Source organism: Vigna umbellata, chromosome 8 (assembly GCF_029865625.1).
Source record: "Vigna umbellata cultivar VRB3 chromosome 8, Vumbellata_1.0, whole genome shotgun sequence".
NCBI classification, from domain to species: domain Eukaryota; kingdom Viridiplantae; phylum Streptophyta; class Magnoliopsida; order Fabales; family Fabaceae; genus Vigna; species Vigna umbellata.
Window position 1 is genome coordinate 24,543,064 of NC_142172.1, and position 8,848 is coordinate 24,551,911.

General features: G+C 31.3%; 1 pseudogene across 1 annotated transcript; it reads right to left on the reverse strand.

The window, feature by feature from the left end:
• Positions 1-842: 842 nt before the first annotated feature.
• On the reverse strand, positions 843-6,394 carry LOC124847867 (hydroxyisourate hydrolase-like; annotated as a pseudogene). The gene is made up of 13 exons (XR_015781618.1): positions 6,065-6,394; positions 5,946-5,960; positions 4,671-4,726; positions 4,387-4,462; positions 4,210-4,281; positions 3,988-4,075; positions 3,430-3,688; positions 2,971-3,086; positions 2,571-2,788; positions 2,233-2,261; positions 2,049-2,136; positions 1,547-1,637; positions 843-1,195 (listed from the first exon to the last, which is right to left on the reverse strand). The product of XR_015781618.1 is annotated as a hydroxyisourate hydrolase-like (transcript).
• Between the last annotated feature and the right edge of the window lie 2,454 nt (positions 6,395-8,848).

The following is an 8,848-nucleotide window of genomic DNA, read 5'->3' on the forward strand; positions in this document are numbered from 1 at the left end:
TGTAGTAATATTATTATTTTTTTTGATTTTAAAAAATAAATTTGAAATTTGTTACTATTCAAATTATTAGTTTTATAATTTTACTCAATCTTTGTTTTACTTTTGACATCCCAAAGTTGATAGCAACAATTAATATTTTTAATAAATTAAAATTGATAAGGCTACTACTTTTATGTGTTTCTATTTTGTTTTCTTAAATTATTTAGAAATGAAATTATCTCAACATTAGGGAGAAATCTTGCATACTAATTTGTTACTATCAACTTTTTAAAGATAATTTTGTTGTCGTTTTTATGAACTTTTAATTGGATATGGATGTCTTTCCAAACACTTTGTGCCTGTATCACCAAATACATCTGTATGGATAGGTAACGATGAAAATATTTTATCTGTCGAAATTTTAAGACGTATAAGTATAAATAACTTTTTTTCTTGTGGACGGTGTTTCTGGATATGATGATATGTTGTCTCTTGGAGTTCCAATTGGACAAAAACAGGTGGTTGTATATTCTTTCCTGCTTGCAAAAAGAAACAAAAGGAGTATTTTCAACTTTTACCGTTTCTTTTTGTTGGATAGACTTCTACAATTTTTTGCCTTGTATTGGCAATTTGTAAAAAAAAATTAAAATTATTGTAAAATTATCTTACAAATAATAAATATTAATTCATAAGCATAGTACTTTCGTATTTAATCCTTCATTATCTCGATAATATATCAATTTTATTTTTTATTATTTTTAAAAAAAGGTCAACCGTTTTAACTTTATAATATCAAAATTTTCGATTTTAGTTTTTGTCATGAGAATGTTTTACTCATTAGATCTTTCACTCCTTTTACAATCTGAATTGAAATATGCCCAGGTATCTTATACTTATGTATTTAAGGGAAAGTAAGCATACTAATAACACCTCTGTGCAATGACTTATTCGTAATAACAAACAAAGAACCTACTCAAATAAATGCCCAATTGAAACTAGTGAGGGATCCTTCTCAAGTTCAACAATTCCAACTATAGAAGTGCTTCTGTTCTTCAAAAATCGACTATACCATTTTGCAGAGAGCTTTGGGTGTCTCTTCAACTCTGGATCATCCCTATCAACATAGTATAGGCCATAGGTAGCTTCGTATCCTTCCAACAACTCGTACAAATCCATGAAAGACCAGGAAAAATACCCCTTTATGTTTACTCCATCTCTGAAAAATTTTGGGGTGACGCAGAATATCAGAGAACGCATCAGAGGTGTTTATGGGAACACTTACAGAAAAAATAAACCACTGTATTACAATCTATTGATGACTACTTTGCTTCTTCTAGTTCAAGTATTTGTGGCCTTTTGCTTGTCGGTGGGTGGGTGTTCTGGGTATGTTTGATAATTTCTATACATTAATCACTTCTCAAGGTTAGTTATAAACAATGTAGTCCAATAGATCAGTTATCCATAATTTAGATTCCGCACTCGTAAACAACCAACTTAAGGAATTCATGTTGAAGTGATTAAAAAAAGTGATATATTTATTACATGAATTAGAGCAGTGGTAACATACCTCAAGGCATCAAGCACTCCACCAATATATTCATGCAAGTATTTCACCCTTGACACGTCTTGTAGTGACGAATTGCTTGGTGTCCGTTGACCTAACAACCCAAAATTTAATCAGTAACTCGTTCAATCGTTTGAACTTATCATGTTCCACAGGAGCAACCTAGATTTCATTAACAGGATTTCCTAGTTTATCATCGATACATACGTAATAAAATTGTTGAGGAAAGTTCCATACAACTAAGTCTAAAGGTGGTTTGTGTAGGAAAATACAAGTTAAGCGCACTATGCCATTAATCAATGGCATTGTTAGTCGCATGTATATGGGTAAACAGTATAAACAGGAATGAGCATGATCAAAACAAAATTGCCTAATGTAATCAATTTGCTTTGTTTACAACAACAGAACTATCACCCCGTGCTTAATATTCAATCCGTATAACATCAAGGGTTGATTTTACTAAAAAATATTCAATGCAATTATACGTAATGTTAGAGAGACAGACCATTTTCATGAATGAATATACGAGGGTTGCCATAAAGGAGCTTGAATTTATTCAATTCTTCCCGCATAACCCACGGTGCGATAGGGTACTGAATCATGTAAAGCGAAAAGTCAGTTATTAGCAGAATGGAATGGATAATCTAAAACATACAACCATTTTATGTTACATTTTATTTTATTGATACCTCTTCATTTGAAAACATATGCGATCCTACTGCAAAACCAGAAAGACGACAAGTCATTATAATGTAACGTTGTCCAACTTTTTATTATTTTTTTTATAATATCAAACAGATGCATTACAATAGAGTGAAATGGTAAATGATGTGAAAGTTCACAAGTTGAACAAACCCATATGTAATGATACCGCTCATGATAAAAAAATTAAGATTAAGTGCTATAAGTATTTTTTTCATAATATACCGTACAAATTTATGACTTCTACTCAACTAACTCATTTGAATTTTTACCTCTTTAATCTATTACTAAATTCACTATCCGTAAAGCCTAATGATGTACTTACTAGTATTTGCAGCCATGTCTTCGCCGAAATCTCTCAGTTGGTTCTTCAGGACGTCAGAATTGTCGGTGATATTGACATTGGTGTAGTGAATGAGTCCTATAAAGTCAAATGAACCCTTGAGTTGTTCAGATTCACGAGTTGTGAAGGCCGGAATTCTTTCACCAGCATTTTTCTTCATGGAAATTGGATAGTCTCCATACTGCAAGGGTTCCATAACCCTGCAATATCAAAGCATACTTCTAAAAATGCCAAGTTTATTATTCTTGGACATATGTATTGGTATGTCGGATTAAAGAATGCAGTCTTTAAGAAGATAGAATAGCATGCGACAGAACTTCAGTCAAATGAAGTAAGTGGAAGAAAGAAGTAAAACAAACCAATTTTAAGGTTTGTTGCTTACCAACCAACCAAAAAGTCACGAACTCGTTGAGTTGCTGCCCTGTCTTTCTCTGTATTTGTTTGAGGTAAAAGTCCAAACAAGAAGATAGAGATACCAACAAATCCATGTTGTTTGTTCTGCAATGTTACATGAGTTTCTCAGAAAAAGAACATTCTCTGCCAACAAAGTTTGGATGTGAGATGAAACAAAGTCAATATATAGAGATTGAAAATCAGATAAGGATTTTAAGTTTAAGAATTTAAGTTGAAATGGTCAATTAATCCAAAACCACATTAGGTATAACCAGATAATAAAACTGTGAAGAGATAATAATTACAAACTCTTCGTACTGATAGTGATTACAAAATGGGCAAAATTTGTGATGAATTACACTTTAGACAGATCCCTTTAGTTTAGTTCGAAGTATATTTGTTGAAGATTTTTCCATTTAAACATGTATATGTAAGATTAGGTATATACCGAGTATTTTCTCCGGTACAATCTGACAACTGAAGAGTGAGCTAACAAAATATGATGAATTGCCAAGTAGGGTTCATATGTCGAGTTGCCCCTATTGCTCTTTATAAAACAAAATGGGGGAGAACATCGTTGAGGTGGGCAGGTTCCCTGATCATACCCACCAACAGAAAAAACGTTGGGTTCGCTGACAGTCGTCCAATACAAGACTCTGTCGCCAAACTCTCTAAAACATACATCAGCATAGTCTGTGAAGTCTCTTCTGTATTTACATCCAAGTAACTTATTTGTTAGTATTTATCGATGGAAAAAATTAATTTGACATCTGACATTTCTCTTACTTCCATTTAACAATTTGACAATTTTACATAATAATAAAATATAAATTAAATTGTTAAATAAAAAATTAATAAAAGTCCATGTGGAGGTACAAATTTGTAAAGGTGTCAACCTACCGAAACCCTTTATCGATTCTGTTCATGATTTAATACAACGAACGAACACACCCATTGTTAGAGTAGTTAGAATTTCCGAATAAGTATAAAGAGATCAGAAGCATACATGATGTCACGACTAACCCATCCGCCATATTCATCTTCAAGAACCTGTGGAAGATCGTAGTGGTGTAACGAGACATGTGGTTGGATTCCTGTTCCAGGGAAATAGGGTAACTATACCAGTTGTAGAATTTGAAGAGAATTCAAATCTTTTTATTTATTTCGAGAGAATTCAATGCATGGCTAATTTTGCAAACTAATTAAGAGACCAAAATTTAAGTCTAACCATTGCTGATGAGCTGATTGATGAGATTGTTGTAGTACTGCAATCCTTTGGGATTAACGGGTCCTCTACCATCTGAGGAGAAACATAAGCTTTTTGAAAGTGTTGAGAAGGGTTTTACCCTGCAAAGATATATAGATATATAAAATAAAATTCAAGGGTTTGTGTTGAGTATCATACTTGGTAACAGTCTGGACCAAGAAATGGAAAATCAATAGGCTTCAAGTCCTGTATCCACCATTAGCCTCACATCTTCCTGCATTACATATATTTTAGGCAAAACAATTAAAATCAAACGGTGCTACAGTCACGCTTCAACAGTTCGAATAAAACAGTGGCTAAACTTGTATTTTTAGATAAGCTTATGCATCAATCTTCTCTAATCTTCCACAAATGGGAGAATCACAAGACGATGAATGCAATAACAGACAAATAAGAAAATTATTGAGGCCAAGCGTATTCACGTTATACTTGTGGTACCCATCACAGGCTACATCTCCATTTCCTCCATGCCCATGTCCTGTTCATTAAAAATTATTGCATAGAGTGAAGTTTTAAGTGAATAATGATCGGTATGTTATTGAAAATACAAAACATTATTAGTAAAATTATATTCCCTGGTCTTTCATCACTGATTCACGTTTCAGTAGAATTGTCAGTCGATATTTCATTATCTGAATTTTGCTTCTTCGCTGTTGTAGATAGGTGCAGCTCATGGTCTTTTATAGGCAAATTCAAGTAATAAAATATTACAAACTTCATGCCTTTGAGAAGATATAACAGTGGCAACAAATCCTTATTTAATGTCTTCAATGTTGCATATGGTTTAGGAAATGAAATAATTCTAGATACCATGCATTACATCGAATGTTGAAGTAAAATGATGCAGGTTGATTCATTAGTTTAAAAATTTTAGTTATTATGAACACCTCACTTCTTCCTCGTCCTTCTTTTCCTATTTGTTTCTTTGTATTCTTTCTCCTCGTCAACACATTCCTTTCTTTTTATATATATTAGGTTGAGTTTTACGTATTGTTAAACTCTTATTACATCAATCAATTCTCATAAACTCCAAATTATAGATTCGTGAGATTGCATTAATTCAGAGAAAGTTTGGAATCTAGAAATGATGGTTTGACGTTTCCCAAAATGGAATGCATTTGCTGCATTGTATTAGTCTTGCTACGTAAAATACTTAAAAACGTGAAAGTTACCATTTAAATCATTTTCTTATTACATAATACTTCCATCACCTATGTTGCCAAAAGGTGTCTCTAATGGCACTAAGCAGAAACATATCATTTTCAAAATTTTGATAAATTTACGTTGTTAATTTCAATTTTCTGAGAGTTTTAGACAACTTTGAGTCCATAGAGTCACATAACACAAACATTAAAAATTTGGCTTAATAATTTGGGTTTCACTTTAGCCTTGTATACTTTTCTTAATCAATTAAGTCTTAATATCTTTTAAAACATTACAATAATAAAAACTAAGCTTAATGGCTTAATTGATCCCCAAATTCAGGACCAATTAAACAATTAAGCCTAAAAGTAATTATACTGTATTATTCTCTTAATTTTGATTTATTGTACGAAATTTCCAAAAATATGAAAAATCTAAATTTATATAAAATTGGTAAGAAGGATGGAAAGAAGAAAGAAGAAAGAATTTATATAAAATTGGTAAGAAGGATGGAAAGAAGAAAGAAGAAAGAATGAAGAGTGAAGGAAAGGAACCAGCGTGGGCAAATGCTATCCCAAATATGTTTACAAGAACATATTTACAGATTAATTTGGATTCTCTTTTATGGTGTTATCTTTTCGTTGTAATGCAAAATACACTTAGTTTCTGTAACTGCAATAAAATAGTGATAAAAGAAAAACGATGAAATGAGATGAATAAATTTAGAGGAATTCAGCCTGAACCTGGTAAGCAGAGGTGCCTGAACCGAAAACAAAATCAGCCGGGAAATCGTCTCTGTTATAGGTATCGGCCCCGACAACTGTTCCCAAAGTCAAATTGAGAAGCAAGAAAGTGAGCATGATAGCGTTGCTGAAGCATGTGTGAGGTGTTTCCATCGATTCACGCCACATTTGGTCTCAATCGGTAAGGACAACATTTATTCCAATCGGAAACGAAAATGAGTGATCCATGTGCTTCGTCGTTCAATTTATTGAGCTGTTGATGTTAAAATTTAGATTGGTGCTGTTCACACACACCTTCAATCCTTTTTTCTTTTGTTTGAAACTTTTCCCTTTATATTCCTAAAACAAATTATTCAGTAAAATAAACTTATCTAATCATTTATGGCGAATCCTTTTTCATTGTTGTTAAAATGTTTACTATAAAAACTATATAATATTTTTAAAAGGGTAATAATTTTAGTAAAGTAATTTTAATTCACAAAACAATTCATCTTATTGTTTGCGAACAATTTTCTCAAATAACTTGTTATTGCGTATTAAAATTACTATATATTATTAAAAAGTTGTAAAAAAGTTTTATTTTTCTGATATAGAGAATAAAGTAACAATTGTTATAAATATATAATAGATATTAATTACTCAAGCGTGGAATCCAAAACCCTTAAGGGTAATTTTTAAGATTATCATAGAAAGATTTATTATCTAACTTGTTTAAATTTTAAATTCAAAATCTTGTAACTATTTAGAGAAGGTTAGAAAATATAAATAGGTTAATTTTGTTTTATAAGATGACAAATTGTAAAACAATACATGCATCCTAATAAACATGACAAAACAAGAAAAATAATTAATCTCATGTTAATTGTTGCAATTTGGATCATCATTTTTATTGATTTATGTTACAACTTTTTTTACTTTCTTTAGTTATTTATATTTTGTGTTCTTTTCCTTTCATTGCAACTTGTGAAGTCCTTGTATTGCAACTTGTGAAGTCCTTGTATGACCACATGGGTCAATTCGAATTTTATTATATTGAAACTATACTTCATCCATTGTCATTGTGCTATTATTTTCATTGTTATTGAAAAAACAAAAAGAAAGAAAAAACAAATAGTATAACAGAACATGCATAAAATTCTAGTTGACATTAAAGTAAGAAAGAGGAATTCATTAAGTGTTTGGTTCAGATTAATTTATGATATTATTATGAATTATTTGAACTGTACTCACCTTTCTTGCTTTTAAACAGTCATGTCTAATACTTCTGCCAATGAGTCACAAAACGTACTCGAGGCCTTAAAAGATCCTCAATCGATAAAAAAAGTAATGCACGATTAGTTTAATGCTTTTGGATTGTTATTAATTTACCTCCTAGCAAAATTGTCATTAGTTATTGATAGGTATACAAAATACAAAATAAAATACAACTCTGATGACTCAGGAATTTAAAGGCAGGTTGATTATACATAACTCAAAGGGCTTGATTTTATGGACACCTTTGCCCTTTTTTTTGCCAAATGCATTACCCTTAGGCTCAGCTCTTGCTTCGTGGTGATCTTTATGAAGAAGTCTACGTGAAGTTGTCTCCTGGGTTTCCTTCTCTGAAATCTACTCAAGTTTGCAAGCTCCAATGTCCGTACCGTTGTATGGTCTCAATAGGCTAGACTTCAATGGTATGCTAAACTCTCCCAATAAGTTGTTTATTGATGAGTACATATTTATATCCATATTAATATTTTAAAATTTAAAATTTTGTTGAAATTTTTGTGTTTAAATGATTGATTTAAAGTGAATTTGTGATGATTGAATTTATTGGGTTTAGGAATTAAAGAGACGAAAAAAGTGATTTTTAGTTACATAAAATTTATTTTTGGATTTTCTAATATTTATTTGTGCAACTTAAATTAAAGTTTTACCATTTAAAGTGTGAAATTAAAAGTCCAAGATGCAAAATAGGTCCAAAAATCAGATTTGGTTAGAAAAGAATATTCAAATGGGCCAAACAGACAATCTTTACTACTGTACTCCCTAAATGTTCCTACACACACCCTTTTTTTTCTAAACCAGACCCAACAGTCAGATTTTATCCTTACATCTCCTAAATTTTCCTACACACACCCCTCTTAACTAGACTCCATCAAATTACACCATGTGGCAATCCATCACACACAATATCATCCAACCATAACTTGCCACATTATCAACTTTGACACATCACCTTAACAAGTCATCATTATCTACTTAATAGCCTATTTCGTCCCTAGTTTTGCTGAATAATGTAAATTCAGTCTTTCGTTTAAAAAGTGTTTGAAATTGGTCCTCACTTATTAAATTTTGCTTCAATGTCATTCTTTCGTTAAATAGAAATAAACGTTAATGGATTGACGATCTGGCAAAAACTAGTAGTAATGTGACAGTTTTAAGTTGTATGCGTGGTGACTTTATTATTTTTTTTTTATAAATTTTGGTTTATGCAAATGTAATTGAGTCCTACTTCCAACTTTGACTATTATTTGCGTCCGTAAGTAATGTTACGAAATGAAATGTTAAATGGCTTCTTCTTCCCCTTTCTCACACCATAGCTGATAACAGTTGAAAAACTACTATTTTCATGCTTAAAATTGATACTAAAAGCAACCTTTAACACTTAGAAACTAGCTTGAAATCATGCTTTTGGTCATATTTTTAGAAATAAGAGAGCTGGACAGGTTTAT